The sequence below is a fragment of the Notolepis coatsorum genome, assembly GCF_963971535.1.
Source record: "Notolepis coatsorum genome assembly, chromosome: 7".
NCBI lineage: Eukaryota > Metazoa > Chordata > Actinopteri > Aulopiformes > Paralepididae > Notolepis > Notolepis coatsorum.
Window position 1 is genome coordinate 168,464,996 of NC_140171.1, and position 18,955 is coordinate 168,483,950.

The window sequence follows — 18,955 nt, forward strand, 5'->3', positions numbered from 1 at the left end:
CAGGGAATTGTACCCCTCAGTTACAGTACCCATTCTGCAATATGTTAATAAAGTTTTAAATCAATCAATCAATAGCATTTTAGCATTTTTATGAAACTACTGTATATATGTATGTCTCTAAATGTTTTGATGAATTGAAAATGGAGGACCCTTATGTAAAAAAGCCGAAAGTCTTTTTCTGGTCTTCATCCTCCTGTACTGTATTGTACCCATTCTGCAACCTTTTAATAAAGTTTTCATTCATTCATTCTGACGGAAACATAATCATTTTGATTGACAGTCGAGTCTGCCAATTACGTCACACCGCATGCACCCGCCCTGCTGTTCTTAGCACCAATCGGCAGTTTTTGACTTCCTGAATGTCCTGTGTGCTGAACAACAAAGCTACTAACGTTAGCTCCCCGCGGCCGTCGAGTAGGAGACCAGTGCTCCACAGGATGACTAAATGATGCATAATGATTTTACTACAACGAATGTTATAATAAAAGCCTTTCCATACATCTGTCTGATTGAAAACTTTATTAACAGACCACGGAATGGGCATATCTCAGCACGGGCTGAGATATGAACGAGTAACGTGTGGACAGATTGAAGCGACACATGAACTGTTAATGAACTGTACCCGATATTTATATAATATCGTCATATCGCCCAGCCCTAGTATAAGGTGGACGTCGTTGCAATGTATTGGGGCTGAACAGAGTATTTTAGGGATATTTAGTACATTTGGAAACATGTTGGCTAGGATAATTAGCTTGCACGGCGCAATTGTATCGTTTGGCTCGCTAGGATAATTAGCTTGCACGGCACTATTTTATATATTTACGTGCCGAGTTTGTATGTGGCGTGAATTCTGATGCCACGTTATAGTAGTGTGTGGTATACGGTGGACGTCGTTGCAATGTATTGCGGCGGAACAGAGTATTTTAGGGATATTTAATTAGTACATTGTCATGGGATACACTGCTCGCTCTGGCTAACTGCTAACGTGCGCGGACTGATGACGACATCAACTCGAGACATTCGCAGCAGAAAAACAAGTCTATTAATAGCCCGTCCATCGGCGCCGGGCATAAAAGTTAATTAAACTTGACAGACATTATATCGACGATAATTATCGATATCGAGTTATATGAAAATAATTTTATAATTTTATTGCGATAACGTTTTTGGCCATATCGCCCAGCCCTACATGACAGCTCTGAAAACAAAATATAGGGCCAAGTTGAGCCTTGAGGATGACATGCATGTTGCCTTGTCAAAGACTGACAGCAATAAAGACTGTTTGCTTATTTCCTATGTTTGCTTTGTAAATTCCCAGTCACTGAGTGAAGATCTGCTGTTTTGCAAATATGTCAAAACAAAGCGACAGCTGATGAGCTCTTCAAAATGATTGACAGTTACCTGACAGAACATGGACTGAAATGGGAGAACTGTGTGGGCTTTTGCTCTGACGGTGCGCAGGCCATGGCAGGGAAAAGGAGGGGGCTACAGGCGCTCATAAACTGTAAATTCACAGAGAGGCGCTAGCGTCAAGATAGCTTAGCCCTGAGCTGAATGAGGTTGACAGAAGCTATAAACGTGGTCAATTTAATCAAAACCCGACCCCTGAAAACGCGCCTGTTCTCTGCGCTGTGTGAGGAGATGGGAGCTGACCATTCTGCAGTGCTGTTTCACAGCGAGGCAAGGTGGCTCTCGCGAGGGAAGGTGTTGTCGCGAGTCTTTGAACTACGAGAGGAGATTCGGGTGTTCTTGGAGGAGAGCATGCAAGAAGCTGCAAGCAAGTTCAATGATGAACAATTTCTGATAAAGTATCTCTCTATCTACAGCACCTGCTGATTTCAGCTCTGCTGAAGAGGAGCAACTCATCGAAATGACCTCTGACTCCACCCTGAGGCTGAGGTTTACAGCTCAGACAGTGAGTGAATTCTGGCTTGGTGTGGAGAGGGAGCATCCACTCATAGGGCAGAGGGCTGTGGGCATCCTTCTTCCCTTCGCCACATCCTATCTCTGTGAGATTGGATTTTCAGCTGTTGCTTCACTGAAGACAAAGCACAGGTCTAAGCTCAGCATTGAGCATGACTTGAGTGGCAGTATCAAGCCTGCAACCTCGTTTTGAAAAGATGTGCAGTGTAAAACAGGCTCATTGCAGCCACTAATGCTGTGATGACTCACATAATTTACTTACATTTTATCTTTTTTTGCACAAATTTCAAAGTTCTTTCACAAGTTTTTCACAACGTTTTCACAATTTGAAAGGTCACGATATTGGTGTTATTTCAATAAATTTAAACATGGCCCATTTCATGACTATTTTGTTGGGGCGAGGGGGGGGGGCCCAAAATATTTTGGTCCGCCAAAGGGGGGCCTGACAGAAAATGTTTGAGAAGCACTGTCCTAACCCAACTCCCTCCAATGTAGTTACTAGGGATGGGTACCGAATTCGGTACTTTTTAAAAAGGTACTTACCGAAACACGTCGGTACTAACGAGTATCAATTCACGTGAGATACCGTTGTCGGTACTGTAAAAAAAATGCAATTTCAAAAAAATATTATGTCAACGTTCACACGCACAATATATGCTTACCTAGGATTTGACTTGATTCAACAACAAAGCAGTCAGGGCAATGGCAAGCCGGAAACGGTTGAAAGTGTGGTTATTTGAAGTTTGGATATTTTTTTTCACAACTGAGGTAGTAGGTAGATTACATTTTTTTAGACTAAAGTACAGAAAAAAGGTACCGTTGGGTACCGGTATTGATTCACAGGTACCGGTACCGTATCGGTTCAAATGTAAACGGTACCCATCCCTAGTATATAGTTACACCAATTATGTGTATTGAGCTGTACTGTATTGTACCCATTCTGCAATCTGTTAATAAAATGTTCAATCAATCAAATTACAATAAGGTTTCTGTTTATTGTAATGCTGTATTCACTGTTACATGTGTAAAATAAAGTTGTTGTGTCCAGTAACAATTATATTCATTTATATCTCACTAATATTATACAAACAATATAGGCTACTGTAGGCCTATTATTATTCATGCATTAGACCCAATTAATCATCTGTCTGCTTCTGTTTAGCTAACAGATCAATGCTGTTGAGAGCTATTGTGGAATAATTTGATGAGATTATTCACAGAGGCAGACAACAGTCTTTGATTAAGAATAGTTTACTGACAGAATGACATGTTGCAACATGGAGATACCTAGCTTACAGCAATGGACCTATAGCCCAGATCTCTGTAGAATGGTGAGCTAACAAAGTATTTAGGAGTAGACTAAACTAAGTAGAACATTGACATACATAATATGAATTATGGATATGATGTACAGAGTTAATTATGATATGATTGGGAATGACAGAGATATGAGTGAAGGCTGTATGTGTGTGTATGTGTCAGAAAAGGAGAGCATAGATATGAGATGATTGTATTTTGTGCACATGTACAAGTTGCAAGGGGGGTGGGGTAGTGTGTGTAGATATATCTGGGAGTGAAGGCTATGTGTATGCAATTGTGTGTGCGTGTGTGTGGGGTAGTAAGAGAGACAGAGAGAGATAGTGTGTTTGTGTGTGTGTGTGTGTGTGTGTGTGCGCATGTGGGATAGTAAGAGACAGGGAGAGATAGTGTGTGTGTGCATGTGGGATAGTAAGAGAGACAGGGAGAGATAGTGTGTTTGTGCATGTGGGATAGTAAGAGAGACAGGGAGATAGTGTGTGTGGTGTGCATGTGTGTGCTAAAAAGAGTAGTTGAGCCTTGTGTGATCTAATCTCCTCCATACTCATGTGTATAAAGTGATGCCAGCCTCCTTAGTAACTAGGCTGCACAGCCGACAAACATAGTTGCTGCCTAAACAATATCCAGGTAAGATGGCGGACGGTTATCCCATGATTTATGGCGTAATGTCGCATCTAATGTTTTATATGGCAGCACCGCTGGTCTAACTGTTGGGTACATTATTTAAGGTTAGGCTATTGTGAAATACCGTAAGGGCTGGACGGTATGGTCTAAAATTTATATCACGGTATATTTTGAAGCATAGACGATAACGGTATATATCACGGTATATTCATTCATCTTAAAATGTCTATATAAATGCTTCTGAAGGGGTAAAACACTTATATGGCAGCTATTGCTGTACTCTTGTATTACTAGGACATATTTCACATAGTACAGAGGTATTTTAAGAACATTTATTGTGCAAAACTGCAATAGAAAAATGCAAAACCTTTTCTCAAGTTACTTCCATCTCTGAAAAACACTTTTTTCATGAAATACAATCAAATCAAGCGGCACAAAGTGAAAATAAAAACTACAGCAGGACAGGAGGTTTCTTTCCCTCAAACAACTCAAACACAATACAACTCCAACATAAGTTAACTTTAGTGTACATGTTTGACAACGTAGAGAGAGAGAGCGTGATGTAATAGGTTTGACTTGAGTTTGCGGTTTGAGCTTCCTAAGATGCCGTAGGTGATGATGTGTCACACCAAGATGTCAACAGAGTTGGAGATGGGAGCAGCCCGATGGATAAAGCGATATAAAGAAATGAATAGCCAAATAAATGTGAAGTTATCTTTGAACCTCTTGTTTTCAAGCCTCGTTAATATACCCACCCCCCCCTTTCCTCACTAATGGAACTGGTGTCGCAGAATCACGTCAGAACGTTAGCTTAGTGGCTAACGTGAGTTCGCTTAGTGGCTAACGTTAGCCCGTTGCTGCGCTAAAGCAAGTCTCCTCTCAGCCTCCTTAGCCAAATTGAAATGCCCAAACTATATGGCAAGGTCCGTGAACAAGTGGAGAAAAACTCAGTACAATTAAACACTATGCAACGACCACTGCAAACGCAGAGTGAGTCGTCAAGTAACGTTAACGTCATTGCTACTGCTGTGACTTAGCTGCTCATACCGGTCACAAGGTATGAAGGTATAGTCAAAATCCATACCGTACCGGCGGTCAGGTGGCCTAGCGGAGATTGTGCTCGTCACCAATGCAAGAGGCTGCGGTCTCGACTCCCGGAGAGTCAGCATTGCCTTGGCTTGGGCTGATCGCTATACTAACTCGTTTGGCTGAGTTAGGGGGAGGGGAGCCGTGGGTGGGTCCTGGGCGTTGTGGACAGCGACCCCTACAGTTCGGTCGGGGCGCCTGCTTAGCGAGGGTAGGATCTGGAGAGAGGTAGTGCGACCTTCCACACGTTACACTCTCCCGGTGAGAATCTGCGCTGCCAGGCTGGCTGCCGGCTGGCTGCACATGCGTCGGAGGAAAGCATGTGACGGCCTCTCGGACCAACAGTAGGGGGGAGTGCGCAACAACCAGGAAGGGGGTTTGGAATTGGCATAACGACTAACAGTGGGATGGGAGAAAAATCGGAAAAAAGAAGGAGGGGGGAAAAGATAATCAACATTTTTTTTTTTTTAAATCCATACCGTAGCGCAAATTCAAACTGTTTATACCGTATACCGTTTATACCGTCCACCTAATCATAAACGGGAACATTGATCAAAGAACAGATACTGCGGCAAATACTGCGCCATGGTCATGCTGGACCTACAAAAGGCCTTCGACACTGTCAATCACACCATTCTAATTGACAAGCTAAAAGCAATTCGTTTTGATAGTCTATCAGTGAATGAATGAATGAATGAATGAAAACTTTATTTAACAGATTGCAGAATGGGTACAATACAGTACGGCTCAATACATAAATTGTTAAGGGGATGCAGACCTGAGAAAGACGTTTGTCTTGTTTCCATCAGGTGCCCCATTTTCAATTCATATAGACATTTATGACATACACAACATACATGACATTTATGGCATAGGGACATATAGGTATTTAGTACTGATACATTTGTGACATAAGCGGTATTCAAATATACAGTACTGTTACCCCTAGATCCTGACAGAGTATATACATATGATGGGGAGGGGACTGTACATTAGGAGGGGGTGGGTGGGTGGGAGAGAAATATACATACGGCGGGGAGGGAATATATACATGCGGTGGGGAGGAGACTGTCTATTAGGAGGTGGTGGGGGTTTTGGGCAGTTTCGAATTGCAGCCTCCCGTAGTGTTAGGGTTTGTAACCGACCTCAAGCGCAACGGCACAGAGAGAGTTGTTTCAGAGTTAGCCAAAGCAAGGGCGTATTTATTCTCAGAGTCACAAGATTGAATTAGGTTGAGCAACAGAACAACAACGACAGGCGCGCTCTGATGACCGGAGCAGCGCGGTCCTGGCGATCTCCCAGACCCGACGGCACCGGTCGAGGTGGTCCTGTACGGAGGGAACTGCCACCTCCGTCTCCTGTGCAGGGAAAAGAGGGGGTTGGTAGCCCAGGGATACCTCAAAGGGTGAGAGGCCGGTGGCGGAACTGACCATGGAGTTGATGGAGTACTCGACCCAGGGAAGGAAACGGCTCCAAGAAGCTGGTCTCTCGGCAGCCACACACGGAAGAGCAGACTCCACGCTCTGGTTCATCCTCTCCGTTTGTCCGTTAGTCTGGGGATGATAACCAGAGGAAAGACTGACCATTGCCCCCAATCCCTTGCAAAAAGCCCGCCATACCTGGGAAGTGAACTGGGGCCCCCGGTCCGAGACGACGTCCTGGGGAAAACCATGGAGGCGAAACACGTGGTGTGTCAGGAGGTCCGCCGTCTCGGCCGCCGAGGGAAGTTTGGGAAGGGCCACGAGGTGAACCCCCTTGCTGAACCGATCCACCACGGTCAGAAGGCACGTGTTCCCCTGGGAGGAGGGAAGACCTGTGACGAAGTCCAGCGCCACATGTGAGCAAGGACGGCTCGGAATGGGAAGCGGCTGTAATAGCCCGGAGGGTGCCTGGTGGGAGGCCTTGCTGCGGGCGCAGACTGCGCAGGCCAGTACGAACTCCTTGACGTCGTTCCTCATGGTGGGCCACCAGAATCGACGAGCCAGGAAGGAGAACGTGCGATGAACGCCCGGGTGGCAGGCGAACCGGCTGGTATGGCCCCACTGGAGGACCCGGGACCGGACCGAGTCGGGGACGAAGAGACGATGAACCGGTACATTGCCTGGAGCGCGATGGAAGCGTAGGGCACGCCTTACCACCCCCTCGATGCCCAAGGTGACGACTCCTACCACCCTGGCCTCTGGGAGGATGGGAGTCGGGTCCTCAGTGGTTGGAGCCCCCTTGGAGTGTAACCGGGACAGGGAGTCGGCCTTCGTGTTGCGGGAACCAGGGCGAAACGTCAGCGAGAAGTCGAACCGACTGAGGAAGCTGGCCCATCTTGCCTGCCGGCCAATGAGGCGCTTGGAAGCACGGATGTACGTCAGGTTCTTGTGGTCCGTCCAAATGGTAAACGGCTCCTCGGCCCCCTCTAGCCAATGACGCCACTCCTCCAAGGCAGCCACAACCGCCAGCAGCTCCCGATTGCCGATGTCATAGTTCCTCTCGGCAGGGAGGAACAGACGCGAGTAGAAGGCGCACGGATGTACCTTCTGGTCCGTTGCCGACCGCTGGGATAAGATAGCTCCCAGTCCAGTATCCGAGGCGTCCACCTCAACGATGAACTGTCTCTTGGGGTCTGGATGGAGCAAGATCGGGGCGGAAGTGAACCTCTTCTTGAGGGAGCGGAACGCAGCACACGCCGCTGGGGACCAGTCGAACGGCAGGGCGGGAGAGGTCAGTCTGGTAAGCGGTTCCGCCACTTGACTGTAGTTCCGGATGAACCTTCGGTAGAAGTTGGCGAACCCGAGGAAGCTCTGTAACTCCTTCCGAGAGGTGGGTTCCGGCCATTCCTCCACGGCCTGGATCTTGCGAGGATCAGCTCGGGTCAAGCCTTTCTCCACGATGAAGCCCAGGTAATCGACGGAGTCGGAGTGGAATCGGCACTTCTCCGCCTTGACGAAGAGCCGATTGTGGAGGAGGCGCTCCAGCACACGGCGGACATTCTGGATGTGTTCCTCGAGGGTTTTGGAGAAGATGAGGATGTCGTCTAGGTATACTACCACAAACTCCTCCAGCATGTCACGAAGGACGTCGTTCATGAGCACCTGGAATACCGCCGGAGCGTTGGTGAGGCCGAACGGCATCACCAGGTACTCGTAGTGGCCCCTGGGAGTCTTGAAGGCGGTCTTCCATTCATCGCCCTCTCGGATACGGACTAGATGGTAGGCACTCCGGAGGTCCAGCTTGGTAAAGACGGTAGCCTGGGTGAGAGGCTCGAAGGTGGAGTTCATGAGAGGTAGAGGATACTTGTTCTTAATGGTGATCTCGTTGAGCTGGCGATAGTCGATGCAGGGTCGAAGGTCTCCGTCCTTCTTCCCAACAAAGAAGAAACCGGCCGCCACAGGAGAGGAGGAAGGCCGAATGAGTCCTGCTTCCAAGGACTCAGAGATGTATTGATCCATCGCTGCCTTCTCCGGGACGGTCAGACTGTAGAGGCGGCTGCCGGGAAGGGGAGCCCCTGAGCGGAGGTCGATGGCACAGTCGTAAGGCCGGTGAGGCGGAAGGGCCTGAGCCCTGGACTTACTGAAAACCTCCATGAGGTCGTGGTACTCGGGGGGTATGGTCGAGAGGTCCGGAGGCGGCTCACCAACGGATCTCCGGGGCGAGGGACAGGACGCCGCCTGAAGACACTGGGCATGACAGGAGGAGCTCCAACCCTTGATGGTACCGGAGGACCAGGCGATGTGGGGCTCGTGCAGCGCGAGCCAGGGCCGGCCCAGGACTACTGGGACAAGAGGGGATCTGGTGATAAGGAACTGGAGTCTCTCAACGTGGTTACCAGCAATGGTGAGCAGGATAGGGCAGGTGCGTTGAGTGATGTCAGCCAGGCGGTGTTGGTCCAATGCGAATACCTCCAATGGCCTCACTAGGTCCTCAAGTGGAATGTTGGCCCGGGTAGCAAACTCGAAGTCTAGGAAACTCTCGTCAGCCCCCGAGTCAATGAGTGCCTCCACCGTGGCCCGTTGGTCCGCCCAGGCCAGGGTGACGCTCATCAGATGGCCAGGTGGTGCACGGCTCTGGGAACGAGAAAAACGGCTCATCAGGATCTCCCGGGGTCCCGGCGAGCCTGGTCTTTTGGCCGGGTGGGGCAGTTGGCGATACGGTGTCCCTCCCGACCGCAGTAGAGGCAAAGGCCGGACCTGAACCTCGCCTCCCGTTCAGCTTGGCTAAGATGAGAACGTCCCAGCTGCATGGGTTCCTCCTCGGGCACCGAACGGGAGGGAAAAGAGCCACCAGTCGTGTTGGGAGCAGGGCGACCAGCAGTACCGTCACGAGTACGGGGGGTCCGGAGTACCTCTGGAGGTCCCTGTCGGGTTCTCTCACGTCTTCTCTCCTGGAAGCGTCCGTCGATGCGAATGGCGAGGCTGAACAGGTCCTCGAGGGACTCAGGTTCCTCACGGGTCGCGAGCTGGTCCCTGACTGCGTCGTTGAGCCCCCTCATGAAGGTAAGACGAAGTGCTTGGTCGTTCCAACCGCTCTCCGTAGCCGCCAGTCTGAACTCCAGCATGTAGTCGGTAACCCCGCCACTGCCCTGCCGGAAGGTACCCAACCGGGCTCCAGGGTCCTGGCCACGGGCTGGGTGGTGGAAAACCCTGCGGAGCTCAGCCACGAAGTCTGGGTAGGAGAAACAGAAGTCTGCCCCCATTGCCCAGGAGGCAGTGACCCACTGGGCTGCCCGGCCTGAGAGCAAGTTAGTCATGTAAGCCACTCGGGCTCCCCTTGAAGTGAAACGACTGGGTTGATGACGAAAAACCAACTCACATTGCATGATGAATGTGGCACAATCCTCGAAGTTACCGTCGAACAGCCGTGGTTCGGAGAGACGGGGCTCCCGAGGTGCGGGATCGGGAGGCGCGGGGCCTGCCAGGGCTGCGGGTGATGCTCCGGCCAAGGCTCCTGAAGGAAGTGGGGTTACAAGCAAGGTGTTAACGGTTTCACTCAGCGTGTGTAAGTGGAGGAGAATACTAGACTGCTGGCTAGCCAGAGAGCCCAGGGACCCCTGAATAGGCAGGACCTGCTCTCGGAGTTCCTGTACAGCAGCCGCAGCCGCATCTAGCTGTAGGCTGTGGCGCTTGGTTAACTCTATCTGGACTGCCAATGCTGTTCTGACTCTCTCTGTGTCGGCTGGGGTCGTCATGGGTTGGATCGTAATGTTAGGGTTTGTAACCGACCTCAAGCGCAACGGCACAGAGAGAGTTGTTTCAGAGTTAGCCAAAGCAAGGGCGTATTTATTCTCAGAGTCACAAGATTGAATTAAGTTGAGCAACAGAACAAACGGGGAATCTGGCATGTGAAGATTGTTGCGGCTCTGCAGATTCTCCCAGTAGGTGGTGGTGAGGAATTTGCTTGTGACGTCTGAAGCCGCTCTGCAGATCCTCCCAGCTTTCACTCCAGGTGGAAACGGAGAGAGAGAGAGAAATCCGAGTTAGCCCAGCGCACAACAGAAACAGGGAGGTGACTGATCCAAATAAATATCCAAGTGAGTTGATCTTCGGTGTGATACACACAGTTAGCAGAGTCCAGAGAAAAAACAATACGGTAATCCAAAGTGTAATTCCAACACAAAAAAATAGGTGAGAACAGTATAACAAAAACTGGTGATCCAAAAATAACTGTTTCCAAAAACTCACCAGAGCGCAACGCGTAAAGCGGGCAGATAAACGAGGCGCAGCTTCGTACGGGGAATCAGGTTCTCCACAGGGATTACTTCACGAAAGTCCTGGGGAGCAACAGACAGGGAACAGCGATGGGAAAGACAGGCAAATGCAGGAGAATATTCAAAACGATCCAACATAGATATTAGGGGGATCAGGGTATATAAAGCCACAGGGCGCTGATGACAAGCTGTGACAGCTGCGGGATGAAATTGATCATTGCTCCAGAAGCGTGTGGTGGGGAGAGCACCAATCAACACGGCACCTTACAGGAAAGAAGCGTGTGGCGGGGAATGCAATTAATCAACAAAATACCTTAAAGGAACGGAGCGTGTGGGTGGGGAGCGGACCAAACCTCACACGTAGGTGCTCTTTAAGAGCGGTTTTGAATGTGGGCAGGGATTCACATTCCTTTACAGCTTTGGGTAGGGCGTTCCACATTGTTGTGGCATAATTGCGAAACGTGTTTAGTCCCTTGTTTGAGCCGAATCTGGGTTTAACATGATTTGTTGAGCTTCCTCTGGTGTAGTGGTTGTGATATTCACTGACCTTTGGGACGTATTTTGACATGTACATGGGCACCCCGGTCGTATAGTGTATCTTGTAAACCAGGCCCATTGCAAGTTGCTGTACTCTGTCGTCTACTCTAAGCCATCCTAGGTTGTCAAAGTGGGCAGGGGTGAGGTGGGTTCTCGGGTTCAGGTCAAGTAGTAGTCTGACCAGTTTGTTTTGTGATGTTTGTAATTTTGTTTTAAGCGCCTTTGAGGTGCTTTGGTACCATGAGGTGCACGCATAGTCATAGTACCCTTGAATGAGTGCTCCTGCCAGAGTCTTCAGGGTATTCTTGTTTACCAGAGAGGAGATCCGGTACAAGAATCTAGTACGTTGGTTGACTTTTTTTTATTACATTGGATGCCATTTTGTCACAGGAAAGATTTGCCTCTAGGATGGAACCCAGGTAGGTAATTTCGTCTTTCCTTGTGACAATATTGTCACCCACTGTAACTGAGTTTGTTATTTGAACCGAAGAGAATGGACTCTGTTTTGCCAATGTGTAATGATAGTTTGTTATCAGCGAGCCATATGCAGATTTTGCCTAGTTCCGAGCTGAGTGAGCTGGATGCAATCCTACCTGGAGGGGAGAGAACAGATGGTGGAGGTAAACGGTACCCTACACCCCCCCCCCCCTCCCAGTGAGCTGTGGTGTTCCACAAGGAAGCATACTAGGACCGCTACTGTTCCTAATTTATGCAAATGACATGTCGTCAGCTTGTGACTGCAACTTGTTCCTGTTCGCGGACGACTCAGCCCTGCTGGTCTCTGACAAGAACAAGTTACAGGTTGAAAAAACCCTCAGCTCGGAACTAGGCAAAATCTGCATATGGCTCGCTGATAACAAACTATCATTACATCTGGGCAAAACAGAGTCCATTCTCTTCGGTTCAAATAACAAACTCAGCAAGACCGACGACTTCTCAGTTACAGTGGGTGACAATATTGTCACAAGGAAAGATGAAATTACATACCTAGGTTCCATCCTAGAGGCAAATCTTTCCTGTGACAAAATGGCATCCAATGAAATAAAAAAAAGTCAACCGGATCTCCTCTCTGGTAAACAAGAATACCCTGAAGACTCTGGCAGGAGCACTCATTCAAGGGTACTACGACTATGCTTGCACCTCATGGTACCAAAGCACCTCAAAGGCGCTAAAAACAAAATTACAAACATCTCAAAATAAACTGGTCAGATTACTGCTTGACCTTACTCCTAGAACCCACCTCACCCCTGCCCACTTTGACAAACTAGGATGGCTTAGAGTAGATGACAGAGTACAGCAACTTGCAATGGGCCTGGTCGACAAGATACACTACACGACCAAGGTACATGTCAAAATACTTCCCAAAGGTCAGTGAATACCACAATCACAACACCAGAGGGAGCTCCACAAATCATGTTAAACCCAGATTCGGCTCAAACAAGGGACTAAACTCGTTTAGCAATTATGCCACATCAATGTGGAACGCCCTACCCAAAGCTGTAAAGGAATGTGAATCACTACCCACTTTCAAAACCACTCTCAAAGAACACCTACGGGAGACTGCAATTCGAAACTGGCCCCTGTAAATGTCCTAACGCAACCCCCTCCAATGTACAGTAAATTACCTAGTATGGTTGTCAATATTCCAATGTACAGTTTTGCTTGTACAGTTGTACAGTGTCCCCCCCCCCACCTAGTCCAATGTACAGTTTCTACGTCAAATGTATATACTCTCTTTTTTAGACTATTTTTGTATCACAAACAGTACTGTATTTGCAAATCTGGTATGTCATAAATGTATAGATGTAGCAGTACTGTCTATCTGTATGTGATGTATGTCATATATGTTATGATGAATTGAAAATGGGGGACCCTGATGTAAACAAGACGAAAGTCTCTCTCTGGTCTGCATCCCCTTAACAATTGTGTGTATTGAGCCGTACTGTATTGTACCCATTCTGCAATCTGTTAAATAAAGTTTTCAATCAATCAAACAAAGTCCAAAGGACCTTCTGATGAAACAAACCTGCTTTGTGTTTCTTCATCTCACTTTCACAACACACTGAAGTTTACGGCCAGTCTCGACTCCTCCTTAGTTCAGATGTGTCTCCAGCAGCTGAGTAAAATATATACTTTATAGATTTCTCTTTTCTTTTTTGCTCACATAATATCTTAATATAAAACTCGAGCTCTGCCCCTCTGTGTTCACATAACTTGCTGCTGCAATACCAATCAGATTGTTTCCCCAAGATGGCGGCGGTCTCGTGACGGTCTCGTGACCCAAATCAGCCATTGGGTGGGTGGCGCTAAGATGGCGGCGGTCTCGTGACCCAAATCAGCCATTGGGTGGGTGGCGCTAAGATGGCGGCGGTCTCGTGACCCAAATCAGCCATTGGGTGGGTGGCGCTAAGATGGCGGCGGTCTTGTGACCCAAATCAGCCATTGGGAGAGCGCGGGGCCTGAGAGCGCGGGGCCTGAGAGCGCTGTGCTCTGCCTGTCTGCAGATGGATGCTTCTCCCCCGTGCAGCCTCACGATACTACATGTACAAAAGGCTGGGAGATTTAGGGGAAGCATCCATCTGCAGAGCGGCGCTCTCAGGCCCGGCGCTCTGGGGCCCGATCAGCAGCGCCACCCACCCAATGGCTGAATTGCCAATGGCTGAATTGGAGTATTGCACTGTGTGGGCCGGGCACAGCTGTGAGATCCGCGCGAGGCCAGATATCTTGAATGAATGCGTTTATTTAAACTTTAATTAACAGATTGCAGAATGGGTACAGTACAGTACAGCTCAATACCAGTGGCGGCTGGTGCATTCTTATCCATGAGGGGCGCTATACCAAACATTTTGCAAACATGTACCACACATTGGCGAATATTTAAGTAGGTACAACTATCACCATTGCCATCAATCAATATATGATCACATATCTCTTTCCTCTCACAGAGAGAGAGAGAGAGAGAGAGAGAGAGAGAGAGAGAGAGAGAGAGACTCTCACTTGTTTAGTTGAAACGCACCACTGTCCAGCAGGCAGAAGGGCTTGATAAAGTGTATATCCACTGTCCAGACTGTGTTGATGTCCATGTCCACTGCATCCAGCTAGCCATATAGCTTCTTGTTAGCCAAGTTAGGCACCACAAGTAATAATACATCTATTTTATATAGCGCTTTTCCAGGTGCTCAAAGACGCTTTACATGGGCAGGAGAGACAAACTATGGCAAAACAAAAAACAGAACAAAACAGAACAAAAATAATACATGACAAAATAAAATAAAACCGACAGAATTAGAGGTCAAAAGCAAGATTGAAAAGGTGAGTTTTGAGGGCTGATTTAAAAGATGTCAGGGTGTTTGCATCACGGATATGGCTGGGGAGGGCATTCCAGAGGGAGGGGGCAGCAGCAGCAAAGGCCCTGTCGCCCCAGGTCCGGAGCTTGGTCGTGGGAGGTGGCATCTGCAGACCTAAGGCGACGGGTGGGCGTCTGACGGTGGAGGAGGTCGGACAGGTAGGGAGGGGCAAGGTTGTTGAGGGCTTTAAATGTGATGAGTAGTATTTTAAAATGTATCCTGTATTTGATTGGAAGCCAGTGGAGGTCGTGGAGGACAGGGGTGATGTGATCAGAGCGACGGGTGGAGGTGAGCATGCGGGCAGCAGAGTTTTGGACATATTGGAGTTTATCGAGAATAGTGTTTGGTGAGCCGTAGAGGATGCTGTTGCAGTAATCTAGTCTTGATGATATGAATGCATGAACCAGTGTTTCAGCAGCGGAGAGTGATAGGGAGGGGCGAAGACGAGCAATGTTCCGGAGGTGATAGAAGGCCGATTTGGTTATGTGGTTCACATGGGGGAGGAAAGAAAGTACTACTTGTTTTCAAACTGTCCGAACTGGGGGCGTGACTGACAACACAGCAGGAAGGACGGAAGGACCCTGCTTGCTTAGATGATCTAGATCGCTTGAAAACGCGCCCGGCTTCCATCATATTACATCATATTTTAACGCACAGTGCGTTACGCACTGATAGGCGAAATTTATTTGCTTGACCTATTTCATTGGCTGCAAGGATACAGCGATGAAACCAGTGCACGCCCTGCCGTGCGCGATACGTCTCGCCCGGCCTGAGAGGTATAGTTACTCTCTTTCAGACAGTGACTTCCGGTGAATGAAAAACAATTATTTATATTTGATATATTAACGTTATATTGTGCATTGGAAACACAAACATGCTTAAAATTAGTAAATATTATTCATTTTAAACATGTTTATTTTATTTCTAGGGCTCTAAAATAAAAAATAAAACATTTTCTTCTTCTCCTCTCTCTTTACCAGGGCGGGCGGCGCCCCAGCGCCCCTAGTGGAGAAACCGCCACTGCTCAATAGACCTATCTCAAACCCTGCCCCTTTTCTTGATCCTCCAATCACAGCTGTCGCTTACCTCGGACTTCCTCGTACAAACTTTGTTTGTACGAGGAAGTCTGAGGTAAGCGACAGCTGTGATTGGATGATCAAGAAAAGAGGGCAGGGTTTGAGACAGGTCCATTGTTAAGGGGATGCAGACCAGAGAAAGACTTTCGTCTTGTTTACATCAGGGTCCCCCATTTTCAATTCATAATGACATTTATGACATACTCAATATACAGATATAAAAATCTAATCGAATCATCTAATCTAAACTAATCATGACATTTATGCAGTACTGTTACATTTGTGACATACAAGATATGCAAATATACAGTACTGTTAAACAGAGATCCTAACAGTAAATATATACAAGGGAGAGGGAACTGTACATTTATGATGAATTGAAAATGGGGGACCCTGATGTAAACGGAATTGCCCATGGGGACAATACTTTTGCTATATGCTATACACTACAGTCTATGTGATGTGGTGGGTACGTATGATGGTAATTAAGGAATTATTATACATGACTATTATATGCAAGTAGGCTATGTCTAAGCTATTTTACAATATTATACATGAACTGCTTGTTTTTTTTGTATCTGTTTATTACTTGTTTTTTTTATTATTTTTTATTTTCGATTTATGTTCGAAATAAATAAACTCATTCATTCAAGATATTGTGTGAGCAAAAGTATAGTTACTGGCTGTACAATACTGTTGTAGGCCTATAATACTTGTAAATAAGTAAGGCAATTGAAATATACCACCCCACCACCACCACCTCCTATCCAATCTAACTAAATGGATACTTTTTTTTATCATGGAATGTGCTGTGCAAGCCCAGACCGTCCAGACGGCCGGACCACAAAACAACAACAAGTGAGTCTATTACAATATGTGTTCTGTAGTTACTGAAACTGATTGAATATATGACAAGCAGTGGCGGCCGGTGGGTGCTTCGCCACTAGGGGCGCTATACCAAACATTTTGCAAACATGTACAGTACCACGCAACAGACTCATGGCAAGACGTGAGCGATTCGACTCACGCTCACGGCAATGAATCGGCTCTTATGAACGAGTCGCTCAGCTGTTACTACAACAACACACAACCAGTCAAATAAAGTATAGTCTAGACTCTAATTCACAACTTGAAACACAATATATAAATAGAAAAGTTAGAAACAAAACTCGCCCGTCTCCAAACACAGGCAGATCTCTCCCTCTCTCCTTCTCTCTCTCACACACAGCGCGACGTGGAATCGATTCGTTACACAATCAGACCTATTATATACCAAGAATAACTTCAGTATGAGTACAGGGCTGTACACATATTTTGCATATTGTTAAACGAGCCAAGGCTAGCTATTAAACTATCGATATGAATCGAAAATCTGGGACCCTGACGTAAACAAGACAAACGTCTTTCTCTGGTCTGCATCCCCTTAACAATTGTGTGTATTCAGCCGTACTGTATTGTACCCATTCTGCAATCTGTTAATAAAGTTCTCATTCATTCATTCATTCAAACATAGACGATATTGAACAAGCCATAATCCACGTATTTTCAATCCGAGAGAGCTGCAGTAGTTAAATCAATGAGCCATCGACACAGTCAGTGTGGTAACGTTATTATTGCATCCAAGATTGATACACGGCTGGCTAGGCAGTTGGTAGTCATAGTCTTGTGTTATAAAATAAATAAACAATCAGCAATGTCTCGCTTCATGAATGGCCAGCAGTAGCCTAACAGTACTGCTCCTAAAAAAACTATTTACAAACGTTAACGTTAACCACAGAGAGAGAGAGAGAGAGAGAGAGAGAGAGAGAGAGAGAGAGAGAGAGAGAGAGAGAGAGAGAGAGCGAGAGAGAGAGAGACTCACTGTTTAGTTGACACGTCCAGGGCTTGCCTTGATAAAGTGTATAATCCACTGTTGATTCCAGACCACTGTCCACTGTGTCCAGACTGCATCCGCCATATAGCTTGTTAGCCAAGTGTTAGCTTGTTAGCAGCACCACACAACAGTCACAAGTACTTCATTCCTTTGTCCATTTCCGCTCGAACAGACTGCAAACTACCTGGCGTTCTATCGCCATGCTCTAAGACAAACTCTTTGAAGCTTAACAGTCTAAAGAACTTGCAGTCACGGCACGCTCTAAGACAAACAACCTAGGACCAACCTAGGAACCAACCTAGCCGGAATAAGCTAGAATTGGAACATTAGAAATTGGATTCGGCCAATCAGAGATCGTCTCTGTGAAATTCTGCTACGGAAAAAAATACTGGCGTCGGCCAATCAGAGAGCGTCTCCGCGGAATGCGGCTAGACCGCTTCAAATCGCGCCCGGATTCCAACATAATAGTCATATTTCAACACACAACGCGTTATGCACTGATTGGCTGTGACGGATACAGCGATCAAACTGTGACGCGCACTCAGAGCGCTATCGCTTCTAGCCCGGGCCGAGAAATAAAAAAAAATAAAAAAAAATAAAAAAAACGTGATGTCACTTCCTGCTCAGGAAAACTAGTGTTTTTTTATTTGAGATAATAACGTTATATTGTGCATTGGAAATACAAACATACTTAAAATGAGTAAATATTATTCATTTTAAACATGTTTATATTATTTATAGGGCTATAAAACAAAAAACTAAAAAGTTTTATTTTCTTCTTCTGTGATTTAACAGCAGCTGGCAGCAGGTGGGTCGGCGCCCTTGCGCCCCTAGTGGCAGATGACACTGATGACAAGATTCAAGAGGTTTATTTGTCACATACATACATACACAAGGCCTACAGGCAGGGCCGCCTGGGAGAAATGCGAGGCCCTGTGCGAAATTTAAACGCGAGGCCCCCCCCCCTAAAGGTAAAAAAAATTTAATAAAAAAAGATTTAATATAAAAAAAAAAAGTCAACATATTCTTAAATAATAGCGCTGCCCGAGGCTGGGCATACAGTCAACATATTCTTAAATAATAGCGCTGCCCGAGGCTGGGCATGATACAGTCAACTGTCAACATATAGAGAGAGAGAGAGAGAGAGAGAGAGATAGAGAGAGAGAGAGAGAGAGAGAGAGAGAGAGAGAGAGAGAGAGAGAGAGAGAGAGAGAGAGAGAGAGAGAGAGAGAGAGAGAGAGAGAGAGATGAATGAACTGGCAAAAACATTGGAACAAACTGCAGCACCTGGCATCCCCCTAGCAAACACAGAAGTAAAATGCCTACTGTTTGCAGATGACCTGGTGCTGCTGTCCCCAACAAAAGAAGGGCTACAACAGCACCTTGACCTTCTGCACAAATTATCCCAGACATGGGCACTGCCACTGACAGTAAACCTAAACAAAACTAAAATTATGATATTCCAAAAAAGGCC